Raw genomic sequence first — 16,213 nt, 5'->3', positions numbered from 1 at the left:
GGGAAAAAAGTGACAACTCTAGACATAAATTTGCCTTCCTAAATTAAGTGTATCTTCAAATAATGCTATTAAAGTGATTGTTTTGTTTTAATAAACATTAACTTAAGATTAATTTTGCTTAGTGCACATAATATATATCTTACACTTGTCACATTTGTCTCACAGAGGTGAACATTTAAAGCTTTTTGGAAAACAAGTAAGGTACTTATACTCGTAAACTGGATTATTCAGGTTGCATGTAAATACTTGGCAGAGAGAGCTTCGGCTTTCCCTGTCTCTCAGAAGAACTGGGTTTTTAGTGGAATGACTTTTTAGTGAGAAAATGCTGCTGTAAATGCCTCCGGTGATGAACATCACTTATGCTTCCTCAAGTTATCAGTAATAATAATAGTTCTTGCATTGGCGGTTTATATCCACCCTCCAGAAAAAACTTAGTGAAATTTAGGTATTAAAATTTTTGAGACTGTAAAATATTCTCACGTAATGAATAAGTTCTTTGGGGGGAAGTCTGTTAACATTTTCAAGTCACTAGATTAAAGTTTTGTAAGGAAAGTGAAAAATTGGTTGTTGCTAACCTTAGTAGCCTGTAAATGTAGATGAATTTTTCAAAAATGTTTCACAAGGAGATGCAGGAATGCGGAATGATTGTTCAATTCCGATGAGAAAGTATAAAATAAATATTTTTAAAGTACAATAAATAAATTTTTATGTATTACTACTTAAGGTATAATTATCAAAGTAGTAGTCTGATTCAAATTCTGTATTTCTAAGATTATTGTTGAACCTTAATAAATCAATAAAACTAGACCCAGTGACAGGGAAGACTTTATAAAAAATCACATTTAAATTTAGAATACAAAGACCATCATAGAAGTCCAGAACTCCTGGAATCAAAATGGCGTTAGCATGTTACATGCTTAAGTGTAAGGTACTCTGATGGGAGTGGGTGTATACTGCTTGATAAACATGATGAGAAAGAAAAGTATTTGCAGAAATTGAAATGTGCTGATTAATTTTTTCTTCCAGAGTGGGACAATTTAATTCAATTTTACATCAGTTTCTTTGTATACCTCACCAGAATTGTAGCTGTGTCATTTATTCTGCATTAGGCCAGTCACAGGAACATTGTTCCAACTAGAATTTTCACAAATAACTAAAAGCGCTGTATCTTTGGATAGACAGCAATCCATACAGACAGGTTAAATTAAGAAAGTGTGACGAAGTGTAGATTTTAAGACTTCACTCACTATCAAACCAAAATTTTGTGAATCACTGAGCAGCTCTATGAGCTCTCTTTACTACCGTTCAGCCATAATGTTGTCTGGAGGTGGGTCAGGCTTTTTAAAACGATCAGAGAGGCTTTTCCCCAAACTTGAGGCTTCAGTTTAATGAAGTTTCTTGGTGATAATAATAAAATATGTCTTATCTACAAGTTCTCATAAATAAAGGCTTTGAGAAACATCTTCCTTTTTGTTCGTATAAGGATTCATTGAGGGGTAGCTTTTCTAAATACAGTATTTTGTGGGGGTCGGCAGTGTAGATGGCTTACAACTCGGAATGTGAGGTGTTGCAAACATAAAACAGGGGATCTGGGCTTAGAATAATAGGGCGACGTATGTTTATTCCTGAAGAAATATATAGGAAGTTCTTCCATTTTAATCTTGTATTCCATGCATCCCGCAGAATTTGCATGTTGAATTTGTTATATAACATTTTATTCTTGCTTGTACCTGTTTGTTCTTAAATATTAATGTTTCTATTCCATGATTAAATATGCTGCTCACTGGCTGGGATAATGCAGTTTAGTTTTTTCTCTATTTCCCTATTAAGTGTATGGTATTCTACACAAATCTCTAAAATTAATTTAAAATATAAATATTTTTATTAAAGAATTCAAGTTGTTTAATAGAAAAAAATAGGTGGGTGATTGCTCAGTGCGTCTTCTTCAGTTCAATTATTTTCATGCATCCCTTTAATTTGTTTGCATGCCCTTCTGATGGTTGGTAAGTAGCATCATGTTCCTTCTATATAGGTGAAACATTTGTAATCCATTCACTTTGTATTAATGTACTTTGAAATTGGATTGACAAAAAAAGTTAAGAAAACCAAATGCCCCATATTTTATTTAACTTGCTCTTATTTTTTGACCCTTATACTCAATTTTTCTTGACATTTCAAATGTTTTAGTGTTACATTTATAAGTAGAATTCAGATTAACTACCACTATGAGATTTTAGTACTATATTAATGATTCAGATGAGCATTTTAGTATTAAGACTGTCTCAGGTAAACTTATTTGGTAGCTCATCTCATGGCTTGAATTTTCTTCTGTATTTTTGATAGCTGAATTTTGAACATTTAATTTCAAAAGTGATACTTATTAATAATAAGACTTCTCCTTTATGGGAATTACTCTGAAGCCTATATTGCAGGATTATGTAAGTAGATGTCTTTTGTTTTTTATTCTCTTAACCTTTAATGCCTTTGTGGAGAAAAAATAATCTTTAATGTATAAATTAAATATAAATTGATTTGTTTTTAAAGTTATGCCATTAAACTGTCATGGCATCAGTATTTTTGCTAAACTTCTTTGTAGAATATAATATCTCCGAGCAAGTTATCAGATTCATGAATTCGCTTACTTTGTGGTATTATTTTATGAATTCTGTGAATGGTGGCAATATGCTCTGTTTAAATAAAATACCTTGATTACTGAGTGTAGCACCTGTGGAATTATAACGTACGTGTAGAAATTAAAAGACGCACTTAGTGACTGTCAGAAGCAGTTCAGTTCACAAACTTCTACTGAGAAACTGCTGTTTACCAGGCTAGAAACCAAGACTTCAATACACAGAAAGATTTAGATTTAGTAATATAAATGAGAATAGGACAAAACTAATGAGTTTCCCAATTACTTATTTGATCACTTGATACTTGTTCTTCAGAAATGTCATGCTCTCACTAAAGGTGGATACTTCCCAGAGTGATCTCTCTAATTTGTTTTTCTTGGGCAGTCTCATCAGTAACCATACCTCCAAGGACCACTGCCATAGTGATCATTTTTTATTATGCTTTTAATCTTGAACTCCAGATCACCAGTCTTTTCAGCACCTCCCCATGGATGACATATAGGCATCTCAAACATAACATTTCCAAAAGTAAAATCACATCCTTCCCTGTCTTCCTCATACAGTGATTGCTACATTGTGTTCTCAGTGTGGATGACATTAGTTGCCTGGAAGTCCTATGTCCTTCATTCCACCTCTGCTTTCCCCCAGGCCCCCACTCCTTTCCACATACTTCCTCATCAAGTTCGGCTTCTGCCTCTTAATAGCACGTGACTCTTAACCTTTTCTGTTTTCACTATTGGGCTAGATCCACTGGTACTCCCTCCTAGTTGCAGCTAGAGCTCACTCTCTTTTTTCCTGTCCTTTTCTTCGTCTTTCAGTTTTGTTGAGATATAATTGACATACAGCACTGTAAGGTGTACACATAATGATTTGACTTACATCATGAAATGATTATCACAATAAGTTTAGTGAACACCCATTGTCTCATACGGATACAGAATTAAATAAACAGGAAAATATATTTCCTTGTGATGAAGAACTCTTAGGATTTTCTCTTTTAACAATTTTCATATATAACATACAGCAGTATTTATATTTTTCATGTTGTACATTACATCCCTAGTACTTATTTATCTTATAGCAGGAGGTTTGTACCTTTTGACTGCCTTCATCCAGTTCCCCCTTCCCCTACACCCCGCCTCTGATCTCTTTTTCCATGAGTTTTTTTTTTTTTATGAGTTTGTTTTTTGAAGTGTAAGTGACCTACCATCTTATATTAGTTCCTGTTACACAACATAATGATTTGATATTTCTATACATTTCGAAATGTTCACCACAATAAGTCTAGTTACCATCTGTCACCACACAAAGACATTACATAGTTATTGACTGTATTCCCCATACTGTACATTTCATACCTGGGACTCATTCATTTTGCAGCTCAAAGTTTGTACCTCTTAATCGCCCTCACCTATTTCTTTCTGCCACTGCATCGCCTGTTTGTTCTCAGTATCTGTAACTCTCTTTCTGTTTTGTTATGTTTGTTCATTTGTTTTGTTTTTTAGATTCCACAGAGCTCTCTTTTTAATATATGGAAGCACCGTCACACTCCCTGTTACACGTTTGCAGTGGCTTTCTGTCACTGCATGGTAAAAATGAAAACTGTTTAGCATGGCATTCATAGCTCATCTCCAGCTGGTGTGTACCTAACTTTGTTTCATGTTGTTTCTCCTTTACCCACTTATAGTCCCCCCTATATTAAATAACTTAAAGGTCCCAGAACATTCTTTGTTTATTTGGTGTATTATAGTGATCTCTGGATTGGAAGTGGAGGAAGTGGATAGTAGGTTTCATAGTAGAAACTACGATGGGAAAAGGCTCAGGAAAAAACCACAAGAAAGTTTTCTCTTAAATACTCCACAATTTAAAACTTCCAGTGAAAGACCAGCAAATAGGAAACTTTTTCCCTGAAAACACTACACAGTACTTGTCAGGTTTTTTAAACAAGTACATATTAATATGCAATAGTAGTAGTGTTTCGCTTTGTTATTCATAACCTCTTAAAGAAAAAGTTCTATTCTTCTTTAATCTCTAACACATTACTGTTTTGACAGGTGTGTTAAGCATCTGCTTATGTTCATTGAACAAATGTTTATTAGTATTATAGATACTAGGAACCTAATAATGTAGTTGTTTTTTGAAATTAAGGTATGCAGTCTAGTCTGTTCTGCAACAAATGAAGAGGTGTGCTCCAAATAATAAACAATCAAAACTTTGGTTATAAAAAAACCCTTTGATTTATAAAAGGTTTTTCATGGGAAATTAGGAGAATTTCAAACTTGCAATAACAAAGTTATTTTTTCCTGTGAGAATTTCAGTAATCAAAAGATTTTTGAAAAAGCTATAAATCTGGTACTGTAGACCCAAATTATAACAGGACAGATCCAGAGTTGATTTACTTCTAACTCTGGAACCAGAGCCATTGCCTTTTTACAATTAGCAAATTATTCCTTAAGTATTAATACCAAATATTTAAAGCATCGAGCATCCCAACATATAAAGTTCCTTTTGCCTATGGAACGTCGATCAAATTTTTACCAATAGCGGCTTTGTCTGTATGTATGTTATTCTCTAATTCATTGCTTTCTATTTTCATTTCTTATCATGAAAACTCGTTAGAAAAAATACCATTTTCTGTCTGTATATTAATACCAGTGGTAAGAATTGTGCCATCCCTCAAAATAATCATACAAAACTGAAGCACTAGAGCTTGTTGAGGAGAAGAAATACTTATGTAGTTTAAAAACCAAGTAAAGCAGTGATTCTTAGATTTGATCATGACTATAGTTACAAGCCAATTAAAGTGTATTTGAACCACTCAGTCCTTTGTGGGTATTCCTAAATTAAAGAAATGCATTACAGCAAATTCTTTATAAAGCATACATCTTTTACATGAACCCAATTTTAGGTACTGATTTTTGTAAATTAGAAGTATTTGAAATATAAAACCTGCTAATGGAATCTAACATATTTAAGAGTATACTAATTTTATATATGTCTGGTATTTTCCATACTAAAAGAAAGAAAACTTAAAGTACAAGTAACTTTTAAGAACTATATATTGTACATACATGTGATACATACATATATATTTTACATGCACATGCGCGCACACACACACACATATACACACACAAAAGCAATCAAAACAAGCAATATTCGTACTCCCTCATCTTTCTTTGTTGTTACTGGGCTAGCTTGTCAGGTGAATGCTGCCAGGCACAGAAAAAGTGATCATCAAGTTTACCTTATACATAACCTTTTTAGTGAACTGCAATATTTTTGTAACAATCTTAGCAGATGGTCAGTTTTCATGGGAAAAAAAGTGGGGAAATCACAGCTCTCTAATGCCTGAGAAAAAGCCCAATTTGAAGGAATTGTTCAAGGAACTCAGTGGCATTATTCCCATTTGGTTAGCAATTGTTTTGTTTAGATATTCTAAAAACTAAAACCAGGTTATTGAAGGTTCCATAAAATGAATACCCATACCTTTGTGTAACCATGTACATTAGAAAAGCCTTTTTAGGACATAGTTTAACGTTGTGTGCATCTTCTGGAATGAAGAGGGCATTAAATAAATGCAATTCATCTTCATGGTATTTATTCAAAAGAAGTAGTCCCCCATCAGGAGAGCAATTTATAACAGTTTTCTTTTTGAATTTTATTTTTTTATATACAGCAGGTTCTTATTAGTTATCTATTTTATTATAACAGAATTCTTTATAAAACAGAAGGTTAATGTTGAGCGCTAGGGAACCGTTAAACACCACCTGACACACATACAGTTGGTTTTACCCTCTCACCATCTCTCACTTCTGTTCTTGTCTCTCCATTCCCACTGGAATTACCTCAGTTCAGATAGCGTTATGTGTTGCCTGGATTAGGAACCTATAATTGCCTCTTAATCTTGATGATCTTGCTGTATTTTTCCAAATATTCTCCTTATTGAAGCTAGGGTGATGCTTCTAAAATAGAAATCTAATCATGATTCTCCTTAGGTTAAAACACTTGGATGACTTCTAATTACTCCCAAGAAGTACGTCCAGTTGCTTGAGCATGACTTATTACCTTACCAGCTTTACTATTTATTTCATACTCTTGATTCTGAATTTTTGAACATGTTCTTTTTTTCAGAACCAACTTCATTCTTTCTCCCCTCTAACTCTCACTCATCATTTAGGTCTCAAATTGTTATATTATTATGTAACGATACCCCAAAGCCTTCCCTCCCTGTTCATCACCAGCCCAAACTTCATTCAGCACCGTTGCAGTGTGTTTCTGGAAGGTCCTTATTGTCAGTCAGTTCTCACTGCTTAATATTCTGCTTCCAGTTCCTTTCCCCAGTCCCCCTGCCCCCGCGCCCACCACCAGTTTCCAAGAGGGCAAACTATTCGTTAGTTAATAAAACCTGTCCAAGAGATAGTGTTTCAGTAAACATTTATATAATGAATATAATGTTTTAGAATTTCAAGGACTATAATACAAAAAATGTTGGTACAATATTTCATAAAAATAGTAAGATATAAAATTGAATAACAAATATTAAAGGAAAAATTCCATTCATAATAAGACATGTGGGAATAAAAATGCTGTTTTCCTAGAGCGGTAGATTATGGGTAATTTTAAAATACAATTTTAAAGCAACATAGAAGCACCTAGATTTGAAAAGACAATACCTAAGTCAATTTGTTCGTAAGTCCCAGTGACTTCAGTGTTTTCTGCTTTCAGTTCCTGGGTATATCCTACTAAACAGTTTAGACTAATGATTCTGTCCTTGGTAGCTTAAGATGGTACTGTTTTCTCCCTCCTTGGTGGTATATCATTGGTACCTTTTACAAAATAGATCAGTTTAGTGTGTTTGGAAAGAAATCTATTGAGGCAGGTGCCTCCCTTCCCTGTTTTTTGGTGTGTTTTTTTTTCCTCTTTTCTTTTCTTTTCTTTTTTTTTTTTTTTTGGCTACACCGTGCCACATATAGGATCTTAGTTCCCTGACCAGGGATGGAACCCATGCCCGCTGCATTGGAAGCACAGAGTCTTAACCACTGAACCGACAGGGAAGTCAGTGCCTCCCTTCCTTGATGAACTCATCAGGTGTTACAGGGAATTCCTTGGCAGCCTGAACATACCTGTTCCATTCCCAGCACATCTGTTGACATTATGTACATTTAAACATTCAGCCAAGACTTGAGGTCGCAGCACACAACTGTCATCTATGACTTACAGTAAGTTCCATCTGCTCTTTGAAGAAAGAACTCTTGGGTTTTTTACAATGCTTTCCGGCATTTATATTTTTTTCACCACTTTTCAGTTTTGTTTCTATTGATAATTTTATGTTACTAAACGTTTATGGGTTCATTATTGGATACGGTGTGATTTTTACTGTTCATAAAACGCCTCAAAATACAGGGTAAACATAGCAGCCACAAAGAATACAGGAAGAGCCCAAACCCAAAAAGACCATGCATAATCAGCTTGCTTAAGGAGAGTGGTTTTATTGGTTTACTGTAAAAGTTAATAAGGTTCAAATCTCTTAAGTAGGGGAACTTCCTAGATTGCTTTCCTCTAAGGTATGGTGTACTCTAGCACAACAGCTGTTCCACTCACAATTGGTCTTGCTATAGAAGAAAAGTTTTCTAAGGCAAGTTCAGTCAACTGCTGTACTTAACTTTCCCTGATTTATTTTATGCCTGCTTTAAAATGAGGTTTTTAGATTGCTATGTAGATAGCTTCCCACTTAAGAAATAGGAGAGTATTTGCAATTTACTTCAGAGGTAAAATATTTTTCATCCCTAAAGGAATGTGTTGTTTACATTCCAAATTCTATTTATTGTTATTTGGTTCTTCAAGTGTGACTAAAGCGAACATGGCTTTCTCACTCTCACGGGATGGCTGAGTATAAGAAGTATTCAAGTGCTTTTTTCACATGGCAGCTGAATTCCTATCTTTTGTTTAATTTTACCCTAAAGTACAGCCAGTGGAAGAGATAATACTTGTGTTATATACCTTACAGAGTTATCAAGAGGATTAAATGAGGTAAGGAAGGTTAAATTCTTTATAAACAGATAAAATAGAAACTGTTACTCAAATCCCAGGGGGAAAAAGTCTTTTAAAAAATGAAATACTTAATTAGCTTAATTATTTTTTTCCGACCAAGGAAAACTGATAAATGTCTCGACAATCTGCAACAAAAATTATAGTGCAAAAGACAGTCTGATCTGCCTTCACTGCCTTTGCTGCTCCTGTGCGTCAGAGAGGTCAGATGCTGCCAGCTGGCATTTGAAGAAATTACCAACCTTTCTGCCTTCCCTGCTTTGTTTTCCCTTGGCCTTAATTTAGTTCAAAGTTTTAGTCAACTATTTATAATGAAGGTATACCTTTAGATAGCTTATGAAGCAACAAAGAAAAAAAGTTAAGGTGGGAGTCCACCAAAATTAAAGGCCTCAGGTGTGTCACCATAATGATTATATCCAAAAATAGTTTGAATATAAGGAAAACTGGCATCGGTGACTTCAGATTGCTCTAAGGACCAAGTAGCTTTCTGCCTCTGCTCTCCTTTGAGGTCATTAGACTGTGCTTGATGGCTCAGAAATATAATGAATATCTCCTAGTGAAAAATGGGTTACTTTAAAGAGTCCCTGTAGAAGATTGACATTATACTGGAAGTCTTTCAAGACCATTTGGGTGAATTAGTAGTTCTAACACAGATACTCATAGGTGAGTTTAGTTCTCATGGTTAACCCCCTACAATTGTGCATCACATTTTGTCTGTATACCGTTGTATGTATTCTAGACAGTCAGTGGTTATCATCAGATCCTTAAAGTGATTTGTGATTCTTTCCCCATACTTTTTCATCTGGTCTTCCACTACACCCTGTGTCAGCTTCTGTCATAGTATATTTTTGCCTACTCCTCTTGTATACCTCTCACAGCAAATAGATTTTTAGACCCTGTCTTCAGGTTCTCACTCTTCATCTTCTGCTATAGGATAAGGCTCTCTTAAGCTCACAATTTGTAGTTATCCTTTCTTCTATTGCCCCAGCCATATAGTTTGATAAAGTCCACCTACAATACAGTCAACTTTAGAGGTCTTTTGTTTTTTCCTATAAAATAATGATGTGGCTCTATCATTATTTATGTTTATTTTTATATCTGCTATCATTATTTATATCTACTATCATTATTTATTTATTACTAATACTAGTATGTAGCCTGAGTTGTGGATCATAGAAATCTTTCAAAAGTTTGTCATTTCTATTAAGCTTACTATAAAAAATATTTCAAATTGTATCATACTATATTTCACATAGAAAGGAATAAATGCTTTCTAGTAGACGTGGCTTTTCTTTTCCGAGATCATCACTGCTTTGAGATGAATCTGTTTATAGCTTGTCAAAAAAAGACAGAATGTATTACCCTAAGGTAAAAGTGTTTGTTAGTTTTATAAAATGTAGTTTATGTAGTGTATGGAGCTTTGTATATGTGTTTGTCAGTGAGTGTGTGTGTTTGAGTGTTTTAAGCTTTTCTGATTAAATAAAATGCCTCATGCTTTTTCTCTGCGTTACCTTGCTTTATCTGTGTTAAGTTGTTGCTGCTGAACCAGGTATTGTGATTAAATCGGAGTATATTGCATAGTGTAATTAATGGGAAATAGAAAAATACATGACAAGATTTCTTTCCCCTTTACTGTGTCTCTAACATTTTGACCCACGGATTTTTCAGTGAAACGGCCTTTTTTGCATACTATTTGAACTAAGGGCTTGCTTTGTAAAAGATGAGCAGGCTCGATTGCCCAAGTGAAGTAATGACGTTAATTTGACTTTGCCTCTCCACCTAAGTATAGCAGTTCCGATACATCTTTTCGATACTGAATTTCTGTAACGATTCTGGGAATTTCTCTAATGTACTTCGATCTGTGAATATCATTTTTTTGGTGTGTTGGACTCATTAGCAGAGTATCTGCATCATAGTAGGTGCTCATTAGCCTCTGTTAACTGAACAGTGAAGACTGGGAAAAGGAAGGAACATGAATCAAGGAACCTTTAAATAATCTAAAGAAATAACAGATCATCATAGAGTGTACTTAGATTTTTGACACAGAATGAAGTTGGTGATATAAAAGGAGAGGAAGCTGATGTGGCCATAAATGCCAGGCGGGGAAATTCAGATTCTGATGAAGCAGTGCTGGGGAGCCAATTCTTTATCAGGAAAACAGAAACCACACTAGGTATTTCAACAGAGAATTAATAAAGTTATTGGTTAAGTGGGTGTTGAGAACTAAAAACGGAGAAAGGAGATAAGAGTGTAATTCAGATTTAGAAACTCCGGGAAGCAGCTATTATACCAGGGCTGGGAGATAAGAGAGAAAATGGTACTGTTATTAGATCTTAAGACATTTTGAGAAAGTTCTGTGCAGAGGGAGAACCTCTGACAAAGTGGTGCCACTTGGCTGGTGATAGAATCTCAGTAGCTCAGAAGAGTGGCTACACTGGTTGTGGCTGAGGGCTGGGGATGCTCGGCGAAGCTGATTCTAGAAGCACCGGGAGAGGAGTGTGGGGCCTGCAAACAGCTGCCCCTGGCAAGGTAGGTGCAGAGCTGAGAACAGCTGGCGCCGGAGGGAGCGGCGTTCCTTCTCCCCTCAGCCAGCTCTTCATTCTCACTTTAATGCCCCTCACTTGGATAGAGCCTAACAAACCAGCTGGCCTAGAAGATATAGAACTATATAGAGTTCTAGACCCAGCATTTGAAAGCATATAGCAGGTCAGCTTGAAATTTAATAATTGCTGTATCATCTTGGAGAAAAATGTTCTGAAAATGGTGTGGGAGATAATTTTTCTACTCGCTTTTTATAGGCTAAGTTGAAAAGTAGACCTCAGATTCTTATTCAGCTGTCTCCCTGACATCTCCACTGGGGTGTTTAAAATAAGCATTTCAAGCATAATATTTTCAACCAGAACTTTTGGAAGTTCACTCAGCCTTTGTCTTCTCATTAAATGGAGTCACTATCTCCTTTATTGCTTGATCCAAAAATCTCATCATTCTTTAAAGTCTCCTTTTTCCTCGCCCCCTATATCTAGTCAGTCATCAGGTCCTGTCAAGTTAACTTACTTTTTCTGTCTGTGTTACTTCCACCCCAGTCCAGTTCTTCTTCTGTCACCTGGACTGGATTAAAGCTTGTGACTGGGTCTCTTTAATCATACTTGAGCCCCCAACAGTCCATTCACAAAATACCAGAATAAGCCTTTAAAGACATGCTGTTATGTCACTGTCCTGTATAAAACCCTGTATTTAAGTGTAAGTCCTTAAGTTCTTTGTCAGAGTTTTCTTTACTTGACAGGGCAGATGCAGCCGATGATTGGTATTAAAACTGTTTATAAACTGTGGTCACTCTTTGTTTTCTCTTTACTGTTTGCTCAGCCCTGTTCTCCAAGTGAATTAAGTCATGTACTTTAATGTTGGAAAACCTTTTCTACTCATTACTTCAAATTTATAGAAAAGTAAGAATCCATTTTTTTTAAATGTATTGAGTAAGTTCATGTTTGCAAGGTATTGGAGGCAAAAAGAAGACTGGTGTATTGGTTATTAGTTGATTCATGCCTACAGGTCACGTAAGAAATTTCCTAAAAACAACATGAAAAAATAGAAAAGAAGAGATAACACATGGCTCTATATTATTGATTTCCCCAAAAGGAGTAGCATAAATTTGGGAAAGTGATATCACTATCTGTGGGAATGATTAGCAAAGGCTACTCTGGAGAGGCCAGTGATCTATCTCTGGGCTCTCAAAAGAGGCATACGCAGCATGCTGCTAGAAAAGATCTTGTCTAACTTAGAGGCAGAAAAGCACAAAGTATATATTCTAGGGGACAGTGGACAGATGATTTTGACTAGTGCAAAACATTTGCAAATAGGGCTGCATAGAAGTTGTTCAGCACCTTGAATGCTAAGCTGGAAAGTTTGGGCTTTTATTACAGGCAGTGGTTCAGATTATTGTGTTAGTTGACATTTTAATTATTTGGAAATAAACATTTGTTTTAGCTCCGTTGTACTTAATTACACTGTTGTAGTGGGGTTTTTTTTAATGTGTACTTTATAGATTTTAAAATACCAAATAAACATAATTTTCTTCATTTCTTACGTGAATTCTTTGATGAATTCAAAAAGTGCTTCCACGAGAAGGTAATGAGGACTTTGGATCAGGTACTCTGGTTTGAAAGCTGGTTTTGCATTGTGACCTTGTATAACCTTGGGTGAGCTACCTAATCTTTTTGAGCCTCCGAGATAATAAAGTACCAATGCCATAGATCTGTTATGCAGTATAAATGCTTAAATGATGAAGATCTAATATCTAATTCTAATAAGGTAGTAGAACAGTATATAAATTGTTCTACTTTAAAACATTAAAACCATGTTACTCTGATCCAATATTAACCATGATCTATTTCTATCACTTTTAACATAGCTGTTAAATATAGCTGATAACATAGCTGTATATTAAGTTATACATGCATAAATTATATATATTTATACAGATCCATAATTTGTCATCCATAATTGCAAACCCCAAAAAGTTCAGAAAAGTGTGTTTATAGTCTTTTTAATCCCACTTAGTTTAAGTATTTTTATGTTTGTTATAGTTTGGATTACTGAAGTATTCCACGAGACCCATTGGGAATGTTATGTAATCATTGGTATATTATTTTTCTACAAATCTGAAAAGTTCTCAAAACACTTCTGATGTCACAGGTTTTAGATGCAGGGCAGTGGACCTGTAGAGAAGTTATCAATGTTTGTTATATTTTTAAACTTACATTTCAAAGATAAATGTGTTACAGTGTTTTGATAATCTTCACGTAATGTTTTCCATGCAAAATACATTTACCTCATGACCCAGCAGTTCCACCGCTAGGTAATTATCCAAGAAAAATAAAAACTTATGTTCACAAAAAAAGCCTTGTAGGAGAATTTTCATAGCAGCATTATTCACAATATCCCAAAACTAGAGCCACCCAAGTGTCCATAGTTGTCTCTTGAGACACATAACGTCATGCCCTGTGAGTGCAGAGTGGGTAGGAGTGGTGAGGATGGAAGAGAGAAGCTTGTTCTGGAGTGAGACCACCAGGTTCAAATTCCAGCTTTGCCGACTAAATTCTGTGTTCTGCTAGGAGATACTAGTATAGCCTGCCATAATGTGATATAATTCAGTGTACATACTGTAATTCGTAACTTGTAAGTCTTGGTGGCCTCCAGCAACTGTGTCATTATGACACACTTCACTGACACCACCTAGTGAAAGCTGTGCTGCTCTGGTTTTTATCCTCCTCTGTTGATGTCACTAGATCAGTTTTTCATTTCCTGTACCCTGCAAAAGGCACACACATGTATGCACAGGCCCTGCACATGCACACATGTATTTCTTCCATCATCTTCTTTGCCTTCCTCCCAAGTTTTACTGCATCACCAGCTAATGAGTGTGGTTATTTTGTTATCCGAAAGAAGCTGTTCAGTGAAAACGTGTTCTAGCTCCTCTTCTTTGTACAGCACTGTGTATGAGGCATTGTGTCACCTCACTTCTTCTTTCATCTTTATTTCTTCTTACTTTTCTGACGTTTTCAAACGTGTACCACTTTCTTGTGGAAGGTGACTGAAGGTATACCTGTTGCTTTTCTTTCTGTTTATATAGAGTATAGTTTATATACTTACTTTGGTATTCTGTTACACATAGATTTGGGTTTGAAACGATGTGGCAAATTTTAATTTTTAGTATCACTAGTTTTCAGTGGACAAGTTTATGCAGTTTTATCCTAATAGATTTCTTTTTATAAATTTATTTATTTATTTTTGGCTGCATTGGGTCTTTGTTGCTGCACACAGGCTTTCTCTAGTTGCAGCGAGCGGGGGCTACTCTTCGTTGAGGTGCGCAGGCTTCTCATTGCGGTGGCTTCTCTTGTTGCAGAGCACGGGCTCTAGGCACATGGGCTTCAGTAGTTGCAGCATGCAGGCTCAGTAGTTGTGGCTCACGGGCTTAGTTGTTCCGCAGCATGTGGGATCTTCCCGGACCAGGGCTCGAACCCGTGTCCCCTGCATTGGCAGGCGGATTCTTAACCACTGCACCACCAGGGAAGCCCCATAATAGATTTCTAATTCTTCTCTTCCAGTGACATTGCTTACTTATTTTTATCATTAGCAAGTAATGTGTCTTTCAAATAAATAATATTACTTCTTTTTTTTTCATTCATCTGTACATGTTCATAGGGATCAAGGAATAGCAATTCCACAGAGTGCGAGTATCTTCTCCATTTTCTGCTACTGCAGAGTAGGTTACCGAAAAGTCGGCAGTGGAACATGCCGACAGTGGCACATCAGTCTTCATGATGTTTTCACTTACCTTAAAAAAAATTCTTTGTAGTTTGTTAGAAGTCCACTTCGCAGTTCTCTTTGTTAACAAACTGTAGTGCCCCATGTGCTGTTACAGTGCCAGGGATAGAGTTTTGTGTAATAGGAAAGGACTGAGAAGTTTGTCACCTGCTCCTTTCTTGAATCAAGAAGGACCAATGTTATATCAGAAAAATGTATTATTGGGTTACTTTCCTTTGAAATATTAAGTCCCGAGGCTTAGATAATGCATAAAATATGTGAACAGCACATAGTTCCATTTCTGCCACCGTCTTCAGGGATGAACCTCATCTTTCTGTTCCTGAAGTTTATCCTGCAGGATTTAGACATTTGAGATTTGTAAATACAGTTAAAGATTTCTCATACCAGTCATTTAAAAACTAAATCCTAGCAAATGACTTGGGGAGATGGGATGAGTGGGAAGATAGGCAGTGATAAATAGGAAATAGGCTCTGTTCTCTAGGAGCTTGTTTTTTGCTTGGTAGTTGTGATATACAACAAACTAATTCAGGGCAGAAAAATACGATCTAGGGATAGCCCTTTGAGAAGGTAGCACTTAGGTTGAAGTCTGCAGGGATGAAGTAGGATTTGGAAAGAAGGATGAAGGGTAGAATGGAGTGCAGAGAAGCATTCAAGATGGAGGAAATAGGAATATGCACAGAGATGAATAACGGAGTGATTTGGCTTGATTTATAATATAAGATATGTGTAAAGAACATAGATTGATTTAACTTGAGAAGATAGTTTGGGGCCAGGCCATAGGTAATTTAAATGTATTATTATTTTTTTAGATGGCAAGAGACCATGAAGGGTTTTAAGACGTGAGAATGTTAAGAAACATTAAGATGAAAGTTTTGTTTTGGGCAGTTAATCTGGCCATTGTGCATAGATTGATTGGAGAACAGATACTATTAACACATTATTGTAGTAGTTTTGGTAATATACCAATAATGACAAGAGCAAGGGTGACAACAGTAAATGGAGAGGGTGTGGGGCAAATCCAAGGTAAATGAAATGGCCATTTTGATGATCAGAGGCATCCCTGGGTTTTGCCTGTTGCATAATTACTAATAGTGCCCCATTTCACTACTAAGTTTTTCTTGGCTTGGACAGTGTATCAGATGCCCCTAAAGATGGATTTGCTTTAGAATTGATAGCATTTGCTAATTGAGGGGAGAGCGGGATGTTGG

At 35.8% G+C, this 16,213-nt stretch overlaps 1 protein-coding gene across 7 annotated transcripts in view; it reads left to right on the top strand.

Annotated features, from left to right (window-relative positions):
* QKI (QKI, KH domain containing RNA binding) overlaps positions 1-16,213 on the top strand; it is a 144,218-nt gene that overhangs the window by 112,838 nt on the left and 15,167 nt on the right. The gene's annotated exons all lie outside the window — the stretch shown is intronic.

The sequence above is a fragment of the Leucopleurus acutus genome (genome assembly GCF_964270905.1).
Source record: "Leucopleurus acutus genome assembly, chromosome: 15".
Lineage (NCBI taxonomy): Eukaryota > Metazoa > Chordata > Mammalia > Artiodactyla > Delphinidae > Leucopleurus > Leucopleurus acutus.
This window is presented reverse-complemented; position numbering and strand designations above follow the sequence as displayed.